General features: G+C 45.5%; 1 pseudogene; it reads right to left on the bottom strand.

Annotated features, from left to right (window-relative positions):
* Positions 1 to 15,076: 15,076 nt before the first annotated feature.
* Positions 15,077 to 17,015, bottom strand: LOC102426032 (annotated as a pseudogene).
* Between the last annotated feature and the right edge of the window lie 410 nt (positions 17,016 to 17,425).

Below are 17,425 nucleotides of genomic sequence, written 5' to 3'. Positions count from 1 at the left end.
AGGGAGAGGGAGAGAGAGATAGAAACATCAACGATGAGAGAGAATCATTGATTGGCTGCCTCTTGTATGTCCTCTACTAGGGGTCGAGCCTGCAACCCTGGCATGTGCCCTTGACCAGAATTGAACCTGGGACACTTCAGTCCACAGGCCAACGTTCTATCCACTGAGCCAAACCAGCTTGGGCACTGGTTGCTTTCTTAACTGGTTTGAAGTGAGTTTCTGCTACTTGTAACTGAATAGAAATAGTACTTTTGTATTTATTATCAGTTTTCTCCACAAACATCTAAGGTCCATGGGAACAGGAACTTTGGTTCCTGGTTGAATTCTAAGTACTTAGAACAGTGACTATAACACATTAGCTCAATCAATATTTGTTGAGTTAATAAACAAACTTTGAATATGAATCTCCATGACCAGAACCCTGCCGTGGCAGTCTGAAGTAGCTGGCCACCAAGAATTTGTGTTCTGTTTTCCAGAGTTGTGGCCAAAGTATTACAGCAATGAAACCAGTTCTCACCAGAATAATGAGAGCAGAAGTAATATGTGTCACTTCTGGGTCGGGGTTGAAATCTTCCACAGTTTTCTTTCATTAACAAGATAGAAGAGCCACACTGTGTCCTTAAGTCACCACTAGTGGAGACCCAACAAACCCTCATTCAAATGAGTTGTGAATGAGAAACTTTTGTTGCTTTAAGACACTGAGATTTGAGGGGTTCTTTCTTAGTTAAGCTACCCTGACTATTACACCTAGCCTCCTCCCTCTCCCACACCCCCACATCCAGTCTCATTCCTCTAATCCAGTCTCCAAACTAGAGTGAATTTTCTTTTTTTTTTTTTAAATATATTTTATTGATTTTTTACAGAGAGGAAGGGAGAGAGATAGAGAGTTAGAAACATCGATGAGAGAGAAACATCGATCAGCTGCTTCCTGCACATCTCCTACTGGGGATGTGCCCGCAACCCAGGTACATGCCCTTGACCGGAATCGAACCTGGGACCTTTCAGTCCACAAGCCGACGCTCTATCCACTGAGCCAAACCGGTTTCGGCAAGAGTGAATTTTCTAAAGGACAAATCTTACTGTGATTCTCTCTGTTTAACATCCACTTAGGTTTCCTAAGGCCCTAAGAAAAAGTCAAAACTTACTAGTGAGACATTCAAAGATTTTGCTAACAGTTTAAGGGACCTCTCTGGGTTCATTTTCCAAAACTGCTCCTGGTGGACCTTCTGGCCTGAGCACTTTCCCTTCTTACCTCTAATGAAACACAACAAACAGTCTCATTTCTCCTGCTCTCTGCTCTTGCCAGCCTGTCCCCTGGGATGCCTCTCATGGCAGGGCTGTGTTTGGGATCAGCATGGGGTCAGCAGCTTGGCTGGGTCCTGATATGTGACAAGGGTCAGCATTCACTGAGGGACCAGGATTCAGCTCAATGCCCAGACTAAAGTAGGGCCTGGACTTCAGAATGTCAATTTTTCTTTTTCTTTTATTTTTAAACTTACCAGTGCATCTTCAGGTTATTTATGGAGGTCTTTCTTTCTTTCTTTCTTTCTTTCTTTCTTTCTTTCTTTCTTTTTTCTTTCTTTCTTCCTTTCTTTCTTTTTTTCTTTCCTTCTTAAAAATATTTTTATTGATTTCAGAGAGGACGGTAGAGGGAGAGAGAGAGATAGAAACATCAATGATGAGAGAGAATAATTGATCGGATGCCTCCTGCATGCCCCCTACTGGGGATCGAGGCCGCAACCCAGGCATGCGCCCTTGACCAGAATCAACCCCAGTTGCAGGCCGACATTCTATCCACTGAGCCAATCCAGCTAGGGCTTCTTCTCCTCCTCCTCCTCCTCCTCCTCCTCCTTCTTCTTCTTCTTCTTCTTCTTCTTCTTCTTCTTCTTCCCCCTCCTCCTCTTCCCCCTCCACCTCTTCCTCCTCTTCCTCCCCCTCCTCCTCCTCCTCCTTCTTCTTCTTCTTCTTCTTCTTCTTCTTCTTCTTCTTCTTCTTCTTCTTCTTCTTCTTCCCCCTCCTCCTCTTCCCCCTCCTCCTCTTCCCCCTCCTCCTCTTCCTCCTCCTCCTCCTCCTCCTCCTCCTCCTCCTCCTCCTCCTCCTCCTCCTCCTTCTTCTTCTTCTTCTTCTTCTTCTTCTTCTTCTTCTTCTTCTTCTTCTTCTTCTTCTTTTTCATATTTACTGACCTGTTATCTGATGATGTTTTGAGATATCTGAGTCCTGGCCCCTTCAGTTACCAGACAGAGTCCAAAATCTGGGGGTCATGGGACTCCATATCATATCTGAGCACCTCAGTCCCCTGTCCACCCTTGGAGTCCCAGGATCCCTCCTTGTCCATTTATCCTAGTGCCTCAGGTTCCCCCATGGGTGCATTTGGTTTATTAGAATAGAAATAGGGAGAGATAAACTTTTGAGCAACTCTTATTTGTCAGGTTTAGTAAACCCGTATCCTCAATGAGTCTTCAAAACAACCATGTGAAGTGAGTGTGATCAGTGTCCCATTTAATAGATAAGGAAACTAAGGTACAGAGAGGTCAAGACATTTGTGCAAGTTCACACAGCTAGTAAGTGTCTGGTTCAGAGTTTTAAATGTAGACCAGTTACTTCAGATCTACTCCTTTCTGCATGGCCCCATATACACTCATTTTACAGCTGGGGAAACTGAGACACAGTGTGGGGAAAGTGCTTGATCAGGACCATATGGACAGGGCTAGGATTCCTCTTTAGAAGTTTCAAAACTGTACCCAGGGTATTCTATGGCTGACCAAGTGGAGGCAAGTGTCTTGGCAGCAAGAGAAAGTACATGGAATGGGCGAGGCATGAGAACACAGTTCCAGAAGAACTTCTCAGATTAAATGTCCCTGCCTGCTCTGTCCCTAGTGTTTAAGACCAACTCAAGAAGGGCGTGAAAGAAACATGCTCAGGAATGTCTACAAACACAGGACTCTGTCCAAGACTTCCACCCCCTCTTTGTCACTGTGCCCCTTCCTTGCGCCACAGCTGGCTGGGGACCTTGCAGGAGACCCTTCCTTCTCTGGCCTTCATTTCCAAGTGTCAGATAGGTGAGGAGGTCCCTTCCATTATTCTGAGATGGACACTGGAGCCAGACAACAGGCTTGGCTTCAAGCCACACCTCTGTCACCTACTTGCTGGTAACCTTGGATGGGTGGCTTAGCAGCTGTGAGCTCAGCTGTTTCCTCTGTGAAGTGGGGGTTAAGTGGCACAGGCCTGTCAAACATCTGGGCAGTGCTGGCTCATAGTAGGCTCTGTAATGAGGGCATCCTTGTCATTGTCATAACTGTTGTTAAAAGTATTATTATTGGCGTCTGTGTGAGGAAGGCTTATTGTTTAAGGACTTTGGAGCCAGGAAGACCTGGGTCAAATCCATCTCTGCCACATTCTAACCCTGGCTGGAGCTCATCCCACCCTGAGCTGTTTCCTCATCTAGAGAGCAGGATAGCTGACGCAGAAGACGACGAAAGGACTCAATAAGATCATCAATGTAAATTGCTCAGTGCAATGCTGGGACTAAGAAGGGCTCTGTCATTGTCAAGTATTATTATTCTATGATCCTAAGATCCCATGGTTCTGAGAGTATCTAATTTTAAGATTAAAAAATTCATTGTGAGGTTTCAAGATTTGGTCAGTAATGGGGGCACTTCCCGCAGATTCTACCCTTCCGGGTGCACCAACCACTCTTGATGGCACCCTTCTCACCCGAATGCTCCCGCCCCCAACCTGCTTGCCTGGAACAGTAGCAAGACCAGCTCCTGTGGGTTTAGCAACTTCCCATCCATCCATTGTTCCAGCCAGAACTCAACACATCCCTCTCCCCATTGCCTTTATGCAACTAATCACCACAACCTGTCAATTTTACCTCCAAAGTATCTCCTGAATGTGTCCACTTCTCTGCATTTCTGCCCCTGCTATGATTGAATTGTGTCCCCATGAGAGACACTGAGATTCTGACCTCCAGGATCTGTGACTGTGACCTCATTTGGAAATAGGGTCTTTGCAGATAATCGAGTTAAGATGAGGTTATTAATTGGGCTGTAATGCAATATGACTGTGTCTTTATAAAAAAGGGGAACTTTGGACACAGAGACATACACACAAGGAGGAAGCCATGTGAAGATGGAGGCAGAGACTGGGCAGTGTGGGGAAGCACAGGACTTGGTTGGAAATCTGTAAGGAGGATTCTCCGAAAGGTCGGGGGCCTCTAGGGGGGACCTTGCCAAAGGCGGCAGCCCCTGCCTTGACTTTTCCAAACAAGTCCAAGCCCTCGGCTGTCTTAAATATCAATGATGAGAGAGAATCATTGATCAGCTGCCTCCTGCACACCCCAAACTGGGGATCAAGCCCACAACCCCAGCACGTGCCCTTGACCAGAATCGAACCCAGGACCCTTCAGTCCGCAGGCCTACGCTCTATCCACTGAACCAAACTGTCTAGGGCTAGCTGCAGTATTTTGCTGGACAACACAGTGGATCCCAGTAGGCCCCAGGTAATGTTGAACAGGGTGCAGCACATGGTCTGACCTTAGGGCCTAGTTCTAAAAGGAATTCCTCTGGAGATTAGGCTTCTTGCCTAGGGTGTGTATCTGCCCTTAGAGGCAGGTTCAAATAAGGCTTGTACTTGGGAGTGTCAACCTAAATCTTTCCTGGTTTTGGCCCCTTTCTGTATTCCTTTCCTGGGTGAACTTGACATTAATCTCTGAGCTGAAATTCTGCCTCCTTCCAGAAATGTCACATTATAGTTTCAAGAAGGGGTGATATTACAAGTGTGTAACACCTGTACAATAAGAACAGACACCTGATACCTGGCAGGCACAGGGTGGGGAGGCCTCTTGCTGAGCCCCATGTTAACCCTTCAGATGCTGGATTCTGGGGAAGTCTGGGGGCACTGGGTTGGGCCAGATCCATGTGGGAGCAGTATGGGGAGATCCTTAGGGTAGTGGCCATTTACCAACCAGCCTGGGAAGTACTTAGATATTGTACCATTGTTACAGTCTTGGCCCCGAGATCCTAAAATATGGAAGTTCACAATGTAAGGACTCCATAGCTCTACCTGTCAGTGTAGCAACAGCAGGGAAGAGCATGATCTTAAAAATCATACAGACCTGCCTTCGATTCTGCTCCCACCAGTTCTATCAGATCTTGTAGTCTCTATTTTGCCACATGGAAAATGAAATAACACCTGTAACATACAAACATAGGATTCACACAAAGTAAATGATCAATACATGGGAATTGTTGCTGGGTTATTTGTGAGGCAAAATGATGTTATGCTTAAGAGCTGGAGCTCTGAGGTCATACAGACCCTGTTCAAGTCACAGGTTTGCTGCCTGTTAGCCATGTGACCTTGAGAAAATCCTTTGGCCTGAGTCTCAGTTTCCTTACCAACCTCTTCCCCTCTTGCTCACTCAACTCCAGCTGCAATGGCTCCTTCGCTCTTCCTGAACACACCAGGCCCACCAACGGCAGGGCCTTTGCACTGGCTGGTCTTCTGCCTTGAATGCTCTCCCCCCATATGTCCAAATGGCTCCCATCCTTACCTCCTCTAGGCTTTGCTTAAATATGCTCTTTCTCAGGAAGGCTTCCCTTCTTTCCAGAATCTCCTTTGACCTTGCCCTCCTTTATTTTCGACCGGAGCACTTATCCCCATCTGATAGAGCATATATTTTGCTTGTTTATTTATTATCTGTTTCCAAACACATGAGAGTGTAAACACTTTGAGAGGAGGGGCTTTTGTCAGTTATATTTACAGCTTTTGTGCCAGGTACGAGTTAAATTTGTTGAGTGAGTGAATGATGAATGAGTTAATCTGACAGGGGGATGAGTGGGTAAACAACCTGGTATATCTATCCAATAGACTATGACTCAGCCTTAAAAAAGAAGGAAATTCGGACACATGCTACACCATGAATGAACTGTGAAGACCTTATGCTGAATGAAATAAGCCAGTCACAAATGGACACATGCTGTATGATTCCTCTTCTTCTTCTTTTTAAATATATTTTTATTGATTTTTTACAGAGAGGAAGGGAGAGGGATAGAGAGTTAGAAATATTGATGAGAGAGAAACATCAATCAGCTGCCTCCTGCACACCTCCTACTGGGGATGTGCCCACAACCAAGGCACATGCACCTGACTGGAATCGAACCTGGGACCTTTCAGTCTGCAGGCCGACGCTCTATCCACTGAGCCAAACCGGTTAGGAGTGCATGATTCTTCTTATATGAGGTTCCTAGAGTAGTCAAATTTATAGAAATGGAAAGTAGAATGGTGGTTTCCAGGGGCTAGGAGAGGAGGAATGGGGAGTTTAATCTATTTATGATGTTAACTATTTACTCTTTAAAGCCCCTAAATCCATTTTTTTCCAAATACTGGGCCATAAATCAAAGTGCATTTGAACTAGAGACCACTATCATTTATTGTCCTCACCAGGATTGTTTTGAGAGTGAAAGAGGTGCTACTAATAACCAGGACAAAAGGCATTAACCCAACTGTCCCCAGCCAATCTGGGTCAAGGATGATCCCTGCTATAACTCACCCCTCCATACAGGGGCAGCAGAGAGGGAACCTTTCAGCTGATGTTACAAAATGGGATTCAAGGGTTCATTCTTTGCATAACTGACTTTACTCAAGGACTGAGAGTTACGCAAGAGTGGCGAAAGTACTGAGCCCTTTCCCCTGTTCACCTCATGTCAACAAGGCAAGAGTGTGGGTGTGAACCCAGCCCTGACACCCTACTCCTGCAGGGACTGGGTGGTAGCACTGGTTTAGAGAAAATGACCTGAATCTGCCTCAAAGGTGAGGATGCCTGAGGTCAGAGGGAGCAGGGAGATACAGAGATCAGATGTAAGGAGGAGGTGAGAGGGACAGATCAGAGATGAGAAGACACCTTGCGGGAGACAGTGAGGAGGAAGAGATCACAGATGACCTCTGAGCCAGGGTCTGAGTCTTAAGTAAAACTGTGATTTCAGCTAAATCTTTCCTGATTTTTTCCTTGAATATATAACTTTACTCCCCCATAAGGCAAGATGCCACATACTCTTGTCCACCTATGAGGGTAGGTATACACTAGGTGGTCATCTTAGAGAGTGTGGACAGCTCCCTTTAAGAAATGAAGCTGACCCTTGGTCCAAGGAGGGGACCAACTGTGGCACTTTCAGCATCTTCTCAGAGTAACCATGTTTGAAGGGCTGTGGCTTTCAAAGACCCCGGAATGCACCACGTTTCAAATATGCCTCAAGGTCAGATGGAATACCCACCCAGGGGAGCACCCAGAGGTGTGATTCTGGTATGTTGGCTCAAAGACCCCTGTTCTAGTTGGCCCTGGGGAACAACGGGGTGGGGTCAGAAGATCTGGGCTCTAATCCCAGCTCTATCACTTTGCACCTGGGGGACTGGGCAAGTGACTTCTCTATGAACCTCACTATCACCATCTGCAAAATGGGCATAATAACAGTATCTATTCAGAGGAGTCACGAAATGGTGACAATCACTTAGCACATAAGTACTCAGTATGATAACATTGTAATTAGCTAGTTATTAATAATGGGAAAGAAGCAAGGGAGCCCAGACATTATAGGCATATCATTTGGGCAGTTTCACCAGGAAGCTGCAATTCACACTCCTCAGGGAACCACCTGCCCATTCCGTGAAGGTCACTGGGGAAGGGCTCCAACAAAGGGGAGATAGACACATGTGTAGTGAAGTTGGTGTGATTTAGGGAAAGTGCTTGCTTGTCCATCAAACCTGAGAACAGAAATAATTGGCTAGAAGAGGTGTAGCCAATGTAAACCTATGAAAATTTGGGGACCGGCCCTGGTTGGGGCAACAAATAGATGTATTTCTCTCTCTCTGCCTCTCCCCTCTCCCTTCCCTTCTCTCTAAAAATCAATAGAAAAATATCCTTGGGTGAGGATTAACAACAAAAAATCTGGGGATACATAACCCAAATAAAAGAGCTCTCTTGGCCTGGCTGGTGTGGCTCAGTGGTTGAGCAACAACCCATGAACCAGGAGGTCACAGGTTCAATTCCTGGTCAGGACACATGCCCAGGTTGTGGGCTCGATCCCCAGTAGGGGGCATACAGGACTCAGCCAATATATGATTATCTCTCACCATTGATGTTTCTATCTCTCTCTCCCTCCCCTTCCTCTCTGAAATCAATATATATATACTCTCTTGGCATTCTTGGCTTGTGGGCTCTTTTGTTCCTGCTTCCTTGCATTTGCCTGTGTTTCCTCCATAGTCATGTGGCCTTGTGGACCCACATGCAGTGGACTGATGGGTTGCAACTGGGAACACAAACGAAGCTAGCCCGATGCTGGATTGGAGTATGCCCTAACATGGAAGAGACACTCTGGACCCTGGCTTTTATTTTAGCCCCCTTGAAGCATAGCTACACTTCTCCTTGGTTTAACAAAGAGATAAGGGACCAGGGAAACTCAGGGGTGTAATTCCACAGAAATAAAGCTTTCTATAATACTTCATCTCCCTGTGATAGTCTCAGAAAATTCCTTTTCTTGGGATATTCAAAGAAGCCCACTCCCACAAGCAACAGGTGGGGGTGAGGATCTCTCCCTGTTGGTAACAAACACATGGTTATTATTATTGCCAGGGCTACCACATGAGGTCACAAAGGTTGTGCCTTGCATAAGCAGGACTGAAATCCAAGAAGGGCCCTTTCTCTTCACACCATGTAATCAACAGGCCACTTGCCTCAACAACTTTTTTTATTCTCACAAAGGTGCACTGGGAAGGCTAGTGGCTGCCCTGGCTTTAGTTACATCACTCTGACCACAAAAACATATTTCAGCCTTTGTGAGAATGTTCACCTATTTTAGATTAGCTTTTGACTGCTTTGCAAGCTATAGATTTCTTAACCTCTCCACCTCTGTCAATTCAAGCAAATAAGCAAACACCTAACCAATGATAAGGGCATTCAGGAATTTTCAGGCTGCTGAGAACCAAGGTAAGGGCACCCCCTTGTCAAGCCTCTCTCCTCCCTGACACTACTCACCTTTGCTATTGCAAGGAGAAGAAAAAGTCACCACTCCACATCACAGAAGGCCTTGTGTGTGGGCACACTTACCTTCAGATTTGGGGAGATTTAACAGGTTCTTAGAGCCTGATTTTTCTGTTGCAACTCAGGCCTGGAGAGGGTGTCTGAGAGAACTCAGAAACAGATCCGGGTCTGGGTACACCCCAAAAGGAGTGAAAGTAGGGACTTGAAGAGATACTTGTACACCCATGTTCACAACAGCTAAAAGGTGAAAGCCACTCAAGTGGCCATCAACAGATGAATGAATACATGAAATGTGGTATATCCACACAATGGAATATTATTCAGTCTTGAAAGGAAGGGAATTCTGATGTGTGCTACAACATTGGTGAACCCTGAAGACATGCTAAATAAAATAAGCCAGTCATAAGAGGACAAATATTGTATAATTCTAATTCTATGAGGTACATAGAGTAGTCAAATTCATAGAGACAGAAAGTAGAATGATGGTTGCCAGAGGCTCGGAGGAAGGGGGAGGGGGAGTGTCTGATGGGAATAGAGTTTCAGATTTGCCAGATGAAGGGTTTTAGAGATGGATGCTGGTGATGGTTGCACAAAATGTGAATATACTTAATGCCATTGAACTGTACACCACATGGTGTAGGTAGTATTATGTCCATTGTATAGAAGAAGAGACTGGGGCTCAGAGAGGTTAAGTCACTTACCCAGAGTTACACAGCTGGGAAGTGGGGGTGCAGGGATTCTAAGTGACTGCAGAGCCATAGTTCTCAACTATTGCACTTTGGTGCTCCATCAGGCAGTCTCAGCCCTGCTTGGGTTGAGGGAGTCAGGCTCTGGAAGGACCTATGAACCTAATACGGAGAGGCTCAGTCCTGCAGCTCTATCTATGAGACCTGAAAACCAGCTGAACCCAGCATACCCATACTCAGCCTGTACCTTTGGAATGTGGTATCCCCAGAATTGGGTGTCCTGGGTGACAGCATGGCACATGCCCAGAGGTATGATATCTGCAAATCTCATGGAGGACAGCATTCGTGAATGGCATCTGGGCCCTGTCCCCCAGGCAGTGCCATTTCTCTGACCCTACCACTTGGTCAAACTCTTGCTATATGAGAAAAGTGGGGGTGGGAGAAAGTTCTGACCATGAGAAGGCTTATTGCCTGGGGCACCTATCCTAACCTCAACTTCTCAAACTTTAAGCCCAGATTTGTATTACCAGCAGTCACCCTTCCAATATCTCCCCCCAGCAATGTGCTATGAGTTCTTGGTCCTTGTATGCAGCCTTACGACATCAGGCTGAGAAGAGAAAGGGCTAGTCCTGACCTGTGGGTACTTCAGGATGATCAGGACCCCATATCTGAGGGTGATGCTGGTTGTCTCTATCCCCCCAGAAAAGATGTCGAGAGCAGAATTGAGCAAATTATCTTGGCTGAATTGTGTGTGGGGTTCCCCTTGCTCCTACATACAAAAACACAGAATGTCAGAAGTAGAGAAGAGCCAAGAGAGACCATCTATCCAGACCAGGTATGGCAGATACATGCCACTCCTTATTCTACTTCCACTTCCTTAGTCTTTGCCCATGGCAGGCATCGCCAGTCAACCCCAGCACTCTTTGGCACTAAACCTCAGAATCCTTTTCAGACCCCCATTATCAAATGCACAAAGTAGACATACGAGATGAAGCCTATTTATAGTTCTAGATCTAGACCAAAAGCTCCCCTGATCAGTATGTCAAAATTTCTGATAGAAAACCTGAGACCCAAAGATATGGAGCAAATTATACTTGGTCACACAGTATACTGAAAAGGATTTGGGACGAAGTCTCTAGAATCCCATCCAAGGGTGCTCTAAGATCCTCAGATCCCAGATCTGATCTTGCTCCCACTCTCATCTGCTACATGTGAATGAGGAAGGCACTTGTTGCAGCCTGAGTCCGTGGGAAGTGACTGTGAGATGGACGTTAGCACACAAGACCTGTATTAGAGAGGACCTGTGGTTTGGGCAAGAGAAGGAAGGGAAGAACTGGGTAGAGGGAGAAGTCAACCCATGATGTCTGCTTCTTGAGGACCTCAAAGAGTCAGTTGTGTTGACCAGAATTGTTGAGGGATGTTTAATGAACCGAAGATGCAGAGGTAAGACGAGCACACAGACGATTGATGCCGGGCAGAGGGCTACAGCTCGCTCAGGCATGTAACAACCCTGTACCCTCAACCATTGCTTTTATTGGGGTTTCGCATGAGGTTAGTGCGTCAGCAGTTAATCAACAAAATTTTGTTTTGTTCTATATTACAATAGCGCATTGAAGACAACTTGCAGCTGTACATTCCCTTTTCTGCTCTACCCACGGCTTTTTAATCTTATCTTTTCTCAGGGAGGTAAATGTTTTGGAAACTCAAGATTGTGTGCAATCTTGACCCAGCATGACTCACTTGCAAGTCATGCAGTTATTCCTGATAGAACATTCACCTCTTCTTGGCAGGACTTCAGATCCTTGTTTAGAAATGTCCAGCTACAAGAATGGTGTCAGCAGAGTAGGGAAAAGACCATATATCTTGGGAGAGAAAGAGGCCTTTGGAGAGAGTGTCTCGGCATCTATTGTTTTCTCGGCCTTAAATAGTCTCCTCCAGAAAGTCTTCACTGACTTCCCCAACCTCCTTGCCTCTGCTGCTGAGCTGTCTGAGCCTCAGCCCTGACCTCTCTACCTGTGCTTTCCCCACCCCAGCACTGTCCATTCTGAGCTGTCACTTTCTTGTGACTGTTCCACCTCCCGTAATGGATTGAGAGCTCCATGAGGGCAAGTCCCAGTGCTGTCCTGGTCACCACTGTGTCCTCAGCATCACCCAGCACAGGGTGGCATGGAGTACTAGTTCAGTGAATATTGACTGAATGACAGGTATGTCTGTCACAGCCCTGACCACTCTGGGTCATCATTGTCTGCTGACAGGTCTGTTTATTCCACTGGACTGTGAGCCCCATGAGGACAGGGTTGAGAATGTTTTGCCTCTGCTATGTCTTCAATACCAAGTAAAGAGCTGGACACAACATAAGGGTTCTGGTGGAAATTTGAATGGATGATAGGGCCTCAGAGAAAGGGCTGTGGGTCTCTCTCTCTTTCTCTCTCTCTCTCTCTCTCTCTTTTTAAATACCTGCACCCAAAATGTGTTCACCTACTTCAGGTTTTCAGTCAGCAGCCTTAAGAAGGTCTTGAACAACAAGAAAGCCCACTGCATGGGAGAACATATTGGCCAATGCTATTTCAGATAAGGGTTTAATCTCCAAAATTTACAGAGAACTGATACAACTTAACAAAAGAAAGATACACGATTCAATAAAAAAATGGGCAAAGGGCCTAAATAGACACTTTTCGAAAGAGGACATACAGAAGGCTGAGAGACATATGAAAACATGCTCAAAGTCACTAATCATCCAAGAGATGCAAATCAAAACAACAATGAGATACCATCTCACACCTGTCAGAATGGCTATCATCAACAAATGAACAAATGACAAGTGCTGGCGAGAATGTGGAGAAAAAGGAACCCTCGTGCACTGCTGGTGGGAATGCAGACTAGTGCAGCCACTGTGGAAGACAGTATGGAGTTTCCCCAAAAAGTTAAAAATGGAACTCCCATTTGACCCAGTAATCCCACTTCTGGGACTATATCCCAAGAAACCAGAAACACCAATCAGAAAGGATATATGCACCCCTATGTTCATAGCAGCACAATTTATAATAGCTAAGATTTCAAAACAACCTAAGTGCCCATCAGCAGATGAGTGGATTAAAAAACTGTGGTACATCTACACAATGGAATAATATGCCACTATAAAAAAGAAGGAAATTTTACCATTAGCAACAGCATGGATGGAACTGAAGAGCATTATGCTAAGTGAAATAAGCCAGTCGGAGAAAGATAAATATCACATGATCTCATTCATATGTGGGATATAATGATCAGCATAATTTGATGAACAAGAATAGATTCCGAGACAAATGGCAGGATGGGGGGGGGGGATTAGAGAGCAACCAAAGGACTTGTATACATGCATATTGGCATAACCAAAGGACACAGACACTGGGGCGGTGGGGGCTCGCCCGGTGTGGGAATGGCTGGCCGGGGGGTATTTGGGGAAAAAGGAGACATATGTAAAACTTTAGCCAATAAATAAATAAATAAATAATAAATAAACAAACAAATAAATAAATATATTGCTAATTTAAAAAAGAATAAAAAGTACAATGGCAAAAAGAAGAAGAAGAAGAAGAAGAAGAAGAAGAAGAAGAAGAAGAAGAAGAAGAAGAAGAAGAAGAAGGAGAAGGAGAAGGAGAAGGAGAAGGAGAAGGAGAAGGAGAAGGAGAAGGAGAAGGAGAAGGAGAAGGAGAAGGAGAAGGAGAAGGAGGAGAAGAAGGAGAAGAAGGAGAAGAAGGAGAAGAAGGAGAAGAAGGAGAAGAAGGAGAAGAAGGAGAAGAAGGAGAAGAAGGAGGTTTTGAAATCCTCATCCTGGTAGTCAAAACGATGGCCAAAGACCACAGAGCAGAAGATGTTGGAGACAGAGTGGTGAATGAGGAAGGTGGGGTGAAAGGGTGTGCCTGTGCGGAGACTGCAGCTAGAGCAATCTCTTCCCAGCACACATCTGACCATATCACTCTCCTGCTCAAAATCATGTCATGGCTCCCCAGTGCCCTCAAGACACAGTTCAAGTTTTTAATATGAATCAAAGGATCTCACATTGTCTGGTCCCTCCTCATCACTCCAGCCTTGCCTCTCACTACCTCCTCCCACTCTATAGGCTCCAAAAACATGGAACCTTTCCCAGTTACTCCAGAGCACCAAACTCCCTCATCCCTGGATCTTTTACCTTTCTGCACTTCTCTCATCTTCCTAAACTGACTCACTTCTACTCATCCTGAGCTCAAACCTTTCCAGGAAGCTTTCTCTAAACCTCCCTCCTTGTCTCGGTCTAGATCAGTGGTTCTCAACCTTCCTAATGCCGCAACCCTTTAATACAGTTCCTCATGTTGTGGTGACCCCCAACCATAAAATTATTTTCGTTGCTACTTCATAGCTGTAATTTTGCTACTGTTATGAATCATAATGTAAATGATATGCAGGATGTATTTTCATTGTTACAAATTGAACATAATTAAAGCATAGTGATTAATCACAAAAACAATATGTAATTATATATGTGTTTTCTGATGGTCTTAGGCGACCCCTGTGAAAGGGTCGTTCGACCCCCAAAGGGGTCGCGACCCACAGGTTGAGAACCACCGGTCTAGATGAAGAAACGGAGGCCCAGGGAGGACAGCCACTTGCCATAACTTACACGCGGTAGTGTCAGCTTTTCATCCAGGCGTAGAGGACTCCAGGGCATAGGTTTGAAGCCTCTGTACCAGGAATACTTTAATTGTGGCCCAGGCACCCTTAGCGTTTCAGTGGTCTGTGAACTTGGATGGAAAACTAAATTGCATCTTTTTCACTAATCTCTATCAGAAAGTTAGCCTTTCCTTCAGTTATGAAGGCAGGTCACAGTGACGGTGATATCAGTAGCGGTAATCAACTTTGCCACCAATGGAAACCACAGATAATTTCATGGCACATTACAACTTTAGGTCTCGAAATATGTAGACTCGTCACCACTCTCTACAACCACACCACTATCTAATCCCAGAGCTTTTTCATCCTCCCAAAAGATAATCTTTCGTCCATTAGGCAGTCACTCCCCATTCTCTCCTCCCCCGGCCCCTGACATCATCCTATGTACTTTCTGCATCTGTGGATTTGCCTAGTCTGCATATTTCATATAAATAGAATCACAATATGTGACCTTTTATGTCTGGTTTCTTTCATGAATTTAATTTTATGCAGTTGTCCAAGGCAGCATAGTGCATTGTAATGTGTAAATGGGCAAAAGAGGATTTGTAGCAAACCTTTCTGTGCACAAATTGGTATGGGGGCAGGGAAGCAACGTTTATTGAGCATATATTGTGTCCCACAATATATATATTCTTTATACACCCTTTATTTAGGATTTCCACTATTCAGGTTCACAGGACTATCTACAGAAACACTGGGTCCACATGCGGCCGACATGATCAGAGACAATTCACCCCCTCCCTGCGCCTCTTCCTGTAGGCCCAAGGGAACATATAGTCTTTGTCTCACAACCAAAACTCTATACATGCAAGTAAAAACAAAATAAAAACAAAACAAAAAACCAATTAATGACTATCTACAAGGCTAGCTCTTTGTAGAGGCTGCAGGTTCTGGAGACTGAAGAAATTCGTACCGGTCATGGGTCACCTCTGGCTGCTCACCGACACTGAGGCGAGAAGGGCTTCCCAGGTGGTGCTGATCCCTGTCGGAGGTGTTAGACAGGGAGCTGAGGTTGGACGACGGCCGGGAGCCCCTACACTCTGCTTGCGCCTCATGCAGATCCTGTAGGAGCTTTGTCGTCTCGTCCAAGTTCAGATGGCTGTCATCATGGTCCAGCTCCTTCTTCTTTTTCCCCAGAGAGCTGAGCATGGAGATGTCCAAAGAGACATCAGAATACGACTTCATTGACGTAAAATCCAGCACAGAGCCACCATCTCCTAGGGCAGTGATGACGAACCTTTTGAGCTCGGCGTGTCAGCATTTTGAAAAACCCTAACTTAATTCTGGTGCCGTGTCACATACAGATATTTTTTGATATTTGCAACCATAGTAAAACAAAGACTTATATTTTTGATATTTATTTTATATACTTAAATGCCATTTAACCAAGAAAAATCAACCAAAAAAATGAGTTCGCGTGTCACCTCTGACTCGGCCTGCTTGCAGGCTCCCGCCTTTTCCTGGCAGAACGTCCTCTTTTAGTTAACTTCATTCCGCTTGACCTCTACATTTTCCCCCTTTTTAGTTTTGCTGCAGGTTTGAATCATGACAGAGAAGGTTCTCCAGCACATGTCATAGGTTCTCCAGCACTGTCCTAGGGAGTGCCCAGTCTTTACTTCATCTGGTGGCTTCATCATGACATTTCTCCTCTGCCTCAGCTGGAAGAGCGTCCAGGAGTGGTCTCTGCCTGTGATCTGGTCCAGAAGATCGTCCACCATTCTCTTGCTGTAGCTCCCAGCATCCTTCACAAATTCCTGCAGGCTCAGTGCACACGGCACACTCGTCTCATCTCCATAGGCAGAATACAGAAGCTCCGTTTCGTCTGATTTCAAGTCTCCAAATACAGAATTATTATGCATTGAAAGTGCAGTACTGGCACTTGAGAGAAACGTGACTTTGCTCCTTCTCTCATCTTTGAAGCACAGAGTGGTGACGCTGAAGCCGGGGAGCAGCTTGCTGGAGAGGGAGCTCAGGTCCACCAGGTGGGTCTCCTCCTCGTTGGCATCTGGCTCAGCCATGTTGACCACGCTGTAGAGCAGGCTCCCATTTCCGCTCTTCTTCAGGTAACCCATCTTGCCACCTGGAGGGAGTCGGTTGACCCTGTCCCGATCCTCATCTGCTGCGTGCTCCACCAAGGCCAGCACATGTTCGTCTGCTGTGCTGTCAGTCAAGCTGCAATCATTTCCTTCTGGCTCAAGCATGCAGCTGATGAATTCTCTACTCGGCCTTTTGGATTTCTTAGCAGTTTCTACTTGTACAGGTACAACTTCGGGAACTGGTTCCTCAACAGCTGTCGCTTCATTGCCCAGGAGAGCTGCCTGTTTGCTCATCATCTTAAAGCCTGCGTGAAGGATCTTCTTAGATAACTTGTAGTACACAGTGTCTGGTCTGTTGTATGTCATTGCATTATCACACATCAGTTTGAAATCTGCCTTAAATTCTGTGACTGATTAGCCATGATTTTGTCTTTCATTGTGCCAAAATCTATTGGATGTTTTATTATCATTGAGTATCCAGGAGCAATTGCATCCATGACAGGAAAAGCCAAAAAACCCATGAGGACCTTTTCTCTGGAGCTGGCGGAGGAAATGGTCTAGTACAGCCATGGGCAAACTACGGCCCGCGGGCTGGATCCGGCCCGTTTGAAATGAATAAAACTAAAAAAAAAAAAGATCGTACCCTTTTATGTAATGATGTTTACTTTGAATTTATATTAGTTCACACAAACACTCCATCCATGCTTTTGTTCCGGCCCTCCGGTCCAGTTTAAGAACCCATTGTGGCCCTCGAGTCAAAAAGTTTGCCCACCCCTGGTAGTAGTTGCTGAATAGGCATGCTCTCATTGTCAGCTGGCTGTGTCCCGCACGCTTGGACTGGCGATCGGGAGATGGCTCCACCTCTACCTTCTTCCCAGGATCCAAGTCATCAGCCTTTCCCTCTGTGTCGCAGTGTTCCTTTTCCCGTTTCCGTTTCTTCTCTTCCTTTTGTTTCCTTCTTTCTTCATTGTCCAGATATT

Source organism: Myotis lucifugus, unplaced genomic scaffold (genome assembly GCF_000147115.1).
Source record: "Myotis lucifugus unplaced genomic scaffold, Myoluc2.0 scaffold_421, whole genome shotgun sequence".
NCBI classification, from domain to species: domain Eukaryota; kingdom Metazoa; phylum Chordata; class Mammalia; order Chiroptera; family Vespertilionidae; genus Myotis; species Myotis lucifugus.
This window is presented reverse-complemented; position numbering and strand designations above follow the sequence as displayed.